We start from the raw sequence: 8,436 nt of genomic DNA, 5'->3' as shown, positions 1-8,436 counted from the left end.
ATTATGGCTGCAATGAGATAGTGAAGTAATGTTTATAGGCAGCAAGGAGATATTCTACAGAGATTACTTTGCATTATGCGACAACAATTTAAGACAGTGCATTACCCTTTGTAATATTATCCATAGAACTCCTCAATGAAATTAGTATTACATGCATAGAAGTTTAAACCAACATATTTTAGAATAATTTTATGGTTTTACACGTTGTCATATATTTCAACATTTATTTATGTAATGATCCTAACTAGTGTCCACAAACTTTTCTTCGCATATTTCTATTACATTATTCTATACAAAATGGCAGACCAGGTATTTATGTTGCTTTTGGTATTTGTATTATTTATGTTGTTGATTTAGTTAGAGGTTGGATTTTTTTTTAGAAATAACTTTAAAATGATACTTCAAAAGTTTGTTTGTGACTAGTTAAATGCTTGTTGGAACACTCTGATAAGCTTGCCTCAAAGTGTTGGACAGATCTTCAATGTTCACTCAACACATATTTGGTGTTACCGATTCTATTTTCTTATCGGTTTTTTTATCAAGGTTTTCTTATTTTTATGTTATTATGTGTTTTTTTAAGAATATACCCATGGGTGTTACTGATGCTACTATGGGGGATTCAATGATATTCACTACTTTTATGGAAATGTTAACAAATGCACGAGGGAAAGAGGCTACTATGATGATGCATGAGGTAAGCTTGAATATTGTCTTTTATATGTTCAATTATCTTATATTCCTTATTATATTATGCTAATTTATGTTTGTGGAATGCAGGCAATCGCTAAAGTCATTCCAACCCCTATAACACCTTATAAAACATCTAAGGTAATGATAGTGGTAAAACTTGATCAATATTTTTGTGCATTTAGTTAACTTATTTCACTATATATATATTTATTAATATTTGTGTTTTTACTAAGTGTGCATTTTGTTGGAATGCAGGATTCATTTATGCCCCTCAATACAACCAATTTTGGCATGCAGGGATCATTAATGCCCCCATATACATCTAATGTTCTGCAAGATGTAAGATTCAACCATTTATTTATGTGAGTTTGCTTATGTTATTTGTTGAGAAATCTAGGGCATATATTTAATAAAGTTTTTGCACAACGAATCCATGATTTATGAGGTGTTACGAAGAGCTACATCATGCCTTCAAATGGATCACCCCATCATTTTTTTTCTTCTTGTACATACAATACTATTTTAACAAGTAACCCAAGCAATATGTTATTCCAAAACATGATGTCAAGTTACTTTTTTAGGGTTTTTATGTAATCAAGAGGCCTTTTTAGGGTTTCTTATATTCAAACCTTAGATCATACTCTTTTCCCTTTATGTCATTCTAGAGTTCATCCGATGCCCTAGAAATCAAATCATAGGGAACAAATACCTTAAGATTAAGGTTTCTAGATACTAGGGTATTTCTTAAAATATAAACCCATAAATTCAACCCTACTACATCTTATGATGGACCCTTTAAAAGAAAATTATTATACATATCTCATGGACACCTATCTGTATTGATTAGTATTTTGGTTGCCATGATTATTTGCAACTTTACTATACATTTCATTGATCATTTTCCACCTTCATGACCTTCTTTTAATGAGTCTTCCGAGATATTGTCATTCTATAATGGGACTTGCTTCTTCATGTGTTCATGAAACCCATGCCTCAGTCATAACAAAAATAATCTTCTTTTTCCTTTTTTTACATAAATTACATAGAATTGTGATTAGATATGTCATTATGAAGACCGAACCTAGTTACATATTTCAACATTATTCATATGTTATTCCATCCTATTATTTATATTTGTGCCTTGCAGGATGTTTCTAGGGTGACTCCAACAATTATACAATCTGTTGGTATAGAGGGTCATGTTATGCCATCTACACCTAGACCAGAACCCCATAACATGCCCTCTACATCAAATGTGGGTCTAGTCAGCAATCTCCCACCAGGACCAGAACAAGTTTCTTTGAGGAGTCTTATAGACTCGCAAACAAGAATGTTAAGTCTCCTACCAAATATTCCTGCAAATGTTCAAATCAGACAAGAAATAATTGAACAAATTTAGTTATGGGAAATGTCATTGTTCGAGAGTGCAGCTCCTGCAAGAGATCAACAGGTATAATTATTTTAATTTTTTTATAATTTCAATTTTTTATGTTTAGGATCATTATTTTAGATATGAAAAATAGTTTCATATTTTGGTTAGGTTCTTAATAGTTCCACAATTTCATTGTAAATGCAGAAAGTAAGTGACACAGTACCTAATGTATCTATAAGGGAACCTTCCTCAATCCCCAAGACTACAACAATATCTTCGGTGACCACAAAAGGAATGCAAGAAGTTACAATCTTGCTCACTTCAGAAGGAAATGTCTTGAAGGATGAAACAGGGCTGAAATTTTATCACTTTATTTTTCGTCGTGCAAAACAATTATTTGGAAATACCATCCAAATGGATTGGAGGAAACAAGCCAATGCCAAAAAAGAGGAACTATTTAAAGATGTAGTAATAGCATTTGGTAATCCTGGATTTGATAAGGAACTTATTTTACAGATTGCAAGTAAATACATGCACTCAAAGAGGTCCAATTTAAGGACAAAGTTGACAAAAAACTTGATGTATCCATGTCCAGCTTGGATCACAGACCAAGTGACGTGGGATGAACTTATGAAAGATGCCAAGTTTAAGAGGAAAGTCCTCAGAAATCCAAACTATATGCCATCTGCACAAGGAGGAGCTAAGAGACGCCTACAAGATACAAGAAAAGCAACCCAAGCTAGGGTGTCAAAAATTGGATCACAAGGCTCTAGTGGATATAATAGTATTCGTGGTGGTATAGTAAGTGATATTTGCATCTATTATATTTTCTATTTTAGGCAAAGTAACCATGGTCACGTTGAGTTAATTGTATCTTATTAGTTATTTTACCTTATAGATATGATTATCTTTGTTAATGTAGGTTCACCAGTTTCAAAAGGAAGCTTCAGAGGAAGACCTAAAATATGTTGTATTACATGGTTCCCAAGGTCTTCGCCAACACATGATAAATCAAGGGGAAAAAATAATTACTGGTTATGGATCCGAGGTTAGTTTTTTATAATATTATATCAATAATGCAATAAATCAATTGGAGGTTTTAATGTTATTATAACAAGTTAAAGTGTGTTGTGTATAGGAATCAGGTGAAACACCTGGGAGTGAGCATGGGGAGGAGATACAAGCACATGATGATTTTCTTGTTGCACAAAATCATCCAATAGTCATTTCTGAACCTTGGCAGGAAACCATTGTTTAATTTTAGTGAATGGGAGACATAAATAATGAGGAGGGTTTTCAATGTGATGAGCATTCCACTAACTTCTAAGGAGCGCACTAGGTTGTGAGGGTCCAAACATAAACTAATTATGTGTGCAACAAAATAAATTTTGAAGATACTTTGTTTTTTTGATGAGTACTTACATATTATGGGCGTCACTAAGACTGTTGTAGGTCCTAACTTGTATTATTTGGTTGATTATGATCAATTTGATATGCTTATATTTGTGTTGTATGTAGATGACCTGGTCCTAAATGTTAGTTAAAAAAACTCTATCCCATGGTGCAAGAAGAAACTGGCAAGTGAAGTTGACATGAAAGACATACACCTCATGTGTTATTTCTTGGTCTTGGAGGTTTGCTTGAGTTGAGGTGAGGTGGTCCTCAAATAGGGGTCAGTAAGAAATTGAGATTCTGAAGAAGTTTTGGATAATGGACAATAAACCATAGGCTACTTTTATGATACATATTTTGAAGTTATCAGTAGATTAAGATTCAAATTTGGTTGATTTGTGAGCGTACAAAAGGTATATAGGTTCCCTAACATATCTGGTAGAATTTAGCAGTCAAATTGTTGTGTGCATGAGATCCCTTGTCTCACAAACAAGGGGGGCTCAGACACCAATTTATTTTCCAACTTGGCTGCTAATATATGGTTAAGCTGAGGTTGCTGCAAATATGCTCCATGGCCTGAGGTATGCGAGGTACTTAAAGGGCACACTGGCACAGTGCTTTGAGCTGATGCATGCTTTAGTGGATTTTGAGCATATAAAATTTTTGATTTATGTACAAATGGATTTACATTGGTTAAGCTATAAACATTATGGCAATGGGAAGTGCTCAGTTTTATGGTTTGATCTTCAAATATATAGTTGGTTGACATACATTCATGGTAAGAGATGCAACAGAGGATGCAGTTACCAGGTGTACTGCATAAAAGGCTACTATATCTGGGATCGATTAGGCACTAACTTATGAGGCAATATGATTCCCAATTAACTCGAACCTCAGCTTACTGATGATGATTTTCCAATTTCCCATCGCAGTAGTCTAATGAGGCGACCTTTTGGCCTTGTTTTGGACAGCTTTTCTGGTTGATTTTGCTCAAAATCTGTTGAAATATTAGGAAAATTGTAATTTAAAGTTATCGAGTCCCACAATTCATATACCTTGGGAAAACCTTGGGTTTTCCAACGTGTTGAATCCATATCTGCATTCAAAAATACAATTTAAACAAGAGAACATTGTGATTTCACCATGAACATTATAGAATAGGATAACTGGAAGAATATAATGATTAGCCTCTTTCGCAATTTGTTTTCATTGGAATCCTGTTATCCAATCTATGCTGAAATTTATTGCAATGGTAGATTCTGATAATATGAATACAAAAATTTTGAAAATGCTACTATATTGGGATTATGCTTTACCATGTGAATTTGATATGTGCTATTTCATGATGCAAATGGAATGTTTACCCAGTTTTCACAAAAATCCCTTATCCTACTCCTTCCGTAAGATCTTCCCAATTTGATGGTTGAATTTTTATCTGATATATGAAATGAAAACCTATCATCCTACTCCTTCATGATAGTTGTGAATGATGATAATTAGGCCACTTGAGCGTTCTCATTGTCTTAGTTGTCACTAAAATTGTACATCTATACTGGGTCTAAAAGAGAAATGCATACATAGACCAATAAGCCTTGCATTTGTTAAGTAGCCCTGCCCCTTAGTCATCCCCATATAAGTTGTATTATTGGAAGATTTAGATACTTGCACTATCAACTAAAACAGCTACAAAATGGCTTTTGATCCTTCACAACATTGGTGAGGTCAGAGGACATTGCAAAATTTAATCTCCAGTCAGAGTGTGTAAATAAAACACCATCGGGTGAGACATTTGTGAAGCCAACTTTACAGAAGGTATAAAATTTCTCCTTGCTTGTGATTTGTTATAACTCACAAATCTATGTAGGCTTTGGCATTTATTTGAAGTTGGATAAGTATGGGCTTATTTTCCATAGATGACTTTTTACGATGATCACTGATACTTATTTCATTATTTACTTTTTAACCATCATATGCTGACCATTTTCGATGATGCTAAATTGAATGCTCTTTTTCCTGTTACCTAGGGCATATTACCAGATATCCTAGAAGAGTTACTGGCTGCCAGGAAAAGAGCCAAGGCAAACCTAAAGGTGGTGAACTAAGTGCTTCCTATGTTCATGTTACATGCTCGTATTTTTTCCACTTAGCATCTCAGTTTTTAACTTCCTGTAATCGTGTTTAGGAGGCTAAAGATCCTTTTGAAAAGGGTGTCTTAGATGGCCAACAATTGGCTTTGAAGGTAATTACATCTTTGTCAAGTCTGTATTAATTATGGCTTGGACATGGAATAAAAGTAAAACTAGGTATGCTGGTGAAACACATAAAATAGTTTCGACTGTGTGCACTTGCAGATCAGTGCAAATTCAGTTTATGGGTTTACTGGTGCCACTATTGGGAAATTGCCCTGTTTGGAGATTTCTTCGAGTGTGATGAGCTATGGTAATTTCATAGTTCTTCCATGGAAAAAAAAAATTAAATCCATGGACACCTTGATTATCCCCTTGTTTTTCCTAGTTGTAATGTTATTGGTGCTTCTTTTACTTACAAGATAGAGATGCTTGCATTCCTCTCTTATTCTATATATGCATGTATTAGCCATTCACATTGATTATTTTTGGGCATCAATTATATCCATGTAATTCTTTTCTTCCTTCTGGCATAATGTTTTGGGTATGAACTGTAATTGACAATCTTGTACAAATAAGATTGAGTTCTTGAATTGCATTAATTAGTCATGTGTACTTGTACAACTAAGATGATTACAAGTCCAGTTTGATCTTTTGACACATTCTCTATTCCATAAGACAATATCGATTTTACGTATTGTTTTAAAATTTCACATCATTAATCATCTCATTTTTTTCCCACCTGTCAGGCCGTCAAATGATAAAGCATACAAGGAGGCTAGTTGAAGAAATGTTCACAATAGTTGGTGGTTACCAATACAATGGTGAGGTAGGCTATTATTTAGCAACTAGAGGCATTTGTAACCTTTGAACTGGATCAGTAATGACAAGAAGTACACTTGTTGTATTGGTGATAGTCCAAGTTCTTGAAATCATAATGGGTGATCTGATCCTAACCAAGATTTCTACTGTAAAGCTTGATATTATATTTTTATATTTGAATCTAGGTTGTATATGGAGATACAGATTCAGTTATGATACAATTTGGTGTACCAAATATAGAAGAGGCCATGACGCTAGGGAGGGAAGCCTCAGATTATATTAGTGGTACATTTACAAAGGTACAGTGTCAAGAATTTTAAATATCCGTGAAGCCTCTAGAGTTGTTAGTGATGTTTTTGTAGGGATGAATGTTTTGATATCACCTTTCTTTTTAAAACTAATCTTCTTTTGACATTCCACTTCCATGATATCTTTGTAAATATGCACAGGACAAGATGATCAGTTATGCTTTTTTGTGGCTTATCTGCATCTGTTTGGTGCATCTTTGGCATCTAATCAGTGCGTTATTTAACATATGCTTTTATGCAGCCTATTAAACTAGAATTTGAAAAAATATACTACCCATACTTGTTGATCAGCAAGAAAAGATATGCTGGGTTGTTGTGGACAAAGCCAGATGCTTATGACAAAATCGATACTAAAGGTGACAAACCTGATCTTTTTGTTTCAAAGACAGGCCTTTGTGTTTATTAAGGCTCAAAATGCTCTTAGAAAAAAAATTTATTTGATGCCTTCTTAATTATTAAATATTCCTGATCTTTTAAATATTCCATATCAACAGACATTGAAACAGTGCGAAGGGAAAACTGCCCGCTGGTGAAGAACTTGGTTAGAGAGTTCCTTCACAAAATACTCATTGATCGTGACATAACTAGTGCAGTGCAGTATGTCACAAACACTATTTCTGACTTGTTAATGAACATAACAGATTTGTCACTTTTGGTGATAACTAAGGTGAGAACAATGAATCCTTCTACATGTTTATGACCAAATTTGTTTGACCATTTGTTACTCTTGAAATGGAGAAAATATGATAGGGGGAAGAGGAGATTTACACTGCGAGCAAGTCACTTATTACATATTCCTGGTTTCAAGTGTTAGAAGTATATACTATATACCTAGTTGGGGCAGGCCATGGAAGTTTCCTTTTTAAGTCTGTCATGTTTCTTCTCCCTACATTCTGTACTTGGAAGGGATTCAATCAATATTTACTGCTAGCAATCGGAGGAAGAAGTGTCAAGGGAGGCTCTTATACAATTGAAGAGAATCAAAACATGACAATATATAATATATCTTCATTTCTAATCTCATCCTGAGAAAAATTGATTATTGTTTAGCTGCGGCAGAAACAAATGTTTGCAGGTCATATCCTTTATTAAGGCTATCAGCATATTCTTAAGGGCACTATTGTTTAACTGTGCTAACAATCTCTTTGTTGAGTCAGGGTCTGATAAAGACTACAGATGACTATGCAGTCAAGGCAGCACACGTGGAACTAGCTGAGCGCATGTGGAAGGTAAATACTGGAAATAACTTCTCAGAACAAGTATAATGAATGGTGCAATTCCTTCTGGTTCAATTTCAATCCTATCTCTCTATTTTTATTACTGCAATGCATCTAAAGACTCTTGTAATATTTTGCTTTTTATTGACAATGAGTCCATTATTGGATTTTTTAAATTGATTTCGTGTTTTAAAGCCAAGTTTCCCCTGGTTTATAGATGGATGATGCAACTACTCCAAATGTGGGTGATCATGTTCCATATGTCATCATAGAGGCTGCAAAAGGTGCCAAGGTAATAATTAACCCCTTCTGTGCTCAGCATAAGTCTCGATATTGCACCAAAAAATGGTTATTTTAATTATTTTGTTATGTTTTATATGGAGGCATAATTTACAGAGGGATTATGGATATAATGACTAATGCTTTTACTTGGGCTCAGGCATATAAGAAATCTGAGGATCCAATTTACGTACTGGAGAATAACATCCCTATTGATCCACAATATTATC

At 34.2% G+C, this 8,436-nt stretch overlaps 2 long non-coding RNA genes across 2 annotated transcripts; both read left to right on the top strand.

Annotated features, from left to right (window-relative positions):
• The first annotated feature begins 589 nt into the window (after nucleotides 1-589).
• On the top strand, nucleotides 590-1,056 carry LOC149242617 (uncharacterized). Its single transcript, XR_016246012.1, has 3 exons — nucleotides 590-694; nucleotides 778-828; nucleotides 946-1,056. It is a non-coding gene; the product is annotated as an uncharacterized LOC149242617 (long non-coding RNA).
• Nucleotides 1,057-6,585: 5,529 nt separating this feature from the next.
• LOC149242616 (uncharacterized) lies at nucleotides 6,586-6,997 on the top strand. The gene is made up of 2 exons (XR_016245733.1): nucleotides 6,586-6,701; nucleotides 6,952-6,997. It is a non-coding gene; the product is annotated as an uncharacterized LOC149242616 (long non-coding RNA).
• Nucleotides 6,998-8,436: the final 1,439 nt, after the last annotated feature.

The sequence above is a fragment of the Pinus tabuliformis genome, chromosome 8 (assembly GCF_031772625.1).
Source record: "Pinus tabuliformis cultivar Carrire ecotype Pingquan chromosome 8, CPIR1, whole genome shotgun sequence".
NCBI classification, from domain to species: Eukaryota; Viridiplantae; Streptophyta; class Pinopsida; order Pinales; family Pinaceae; genus Pinus; species Pinus tabuliformis.
This window is presented reverse-complemented; position numbering and strand designations above follow the sequence as displayed.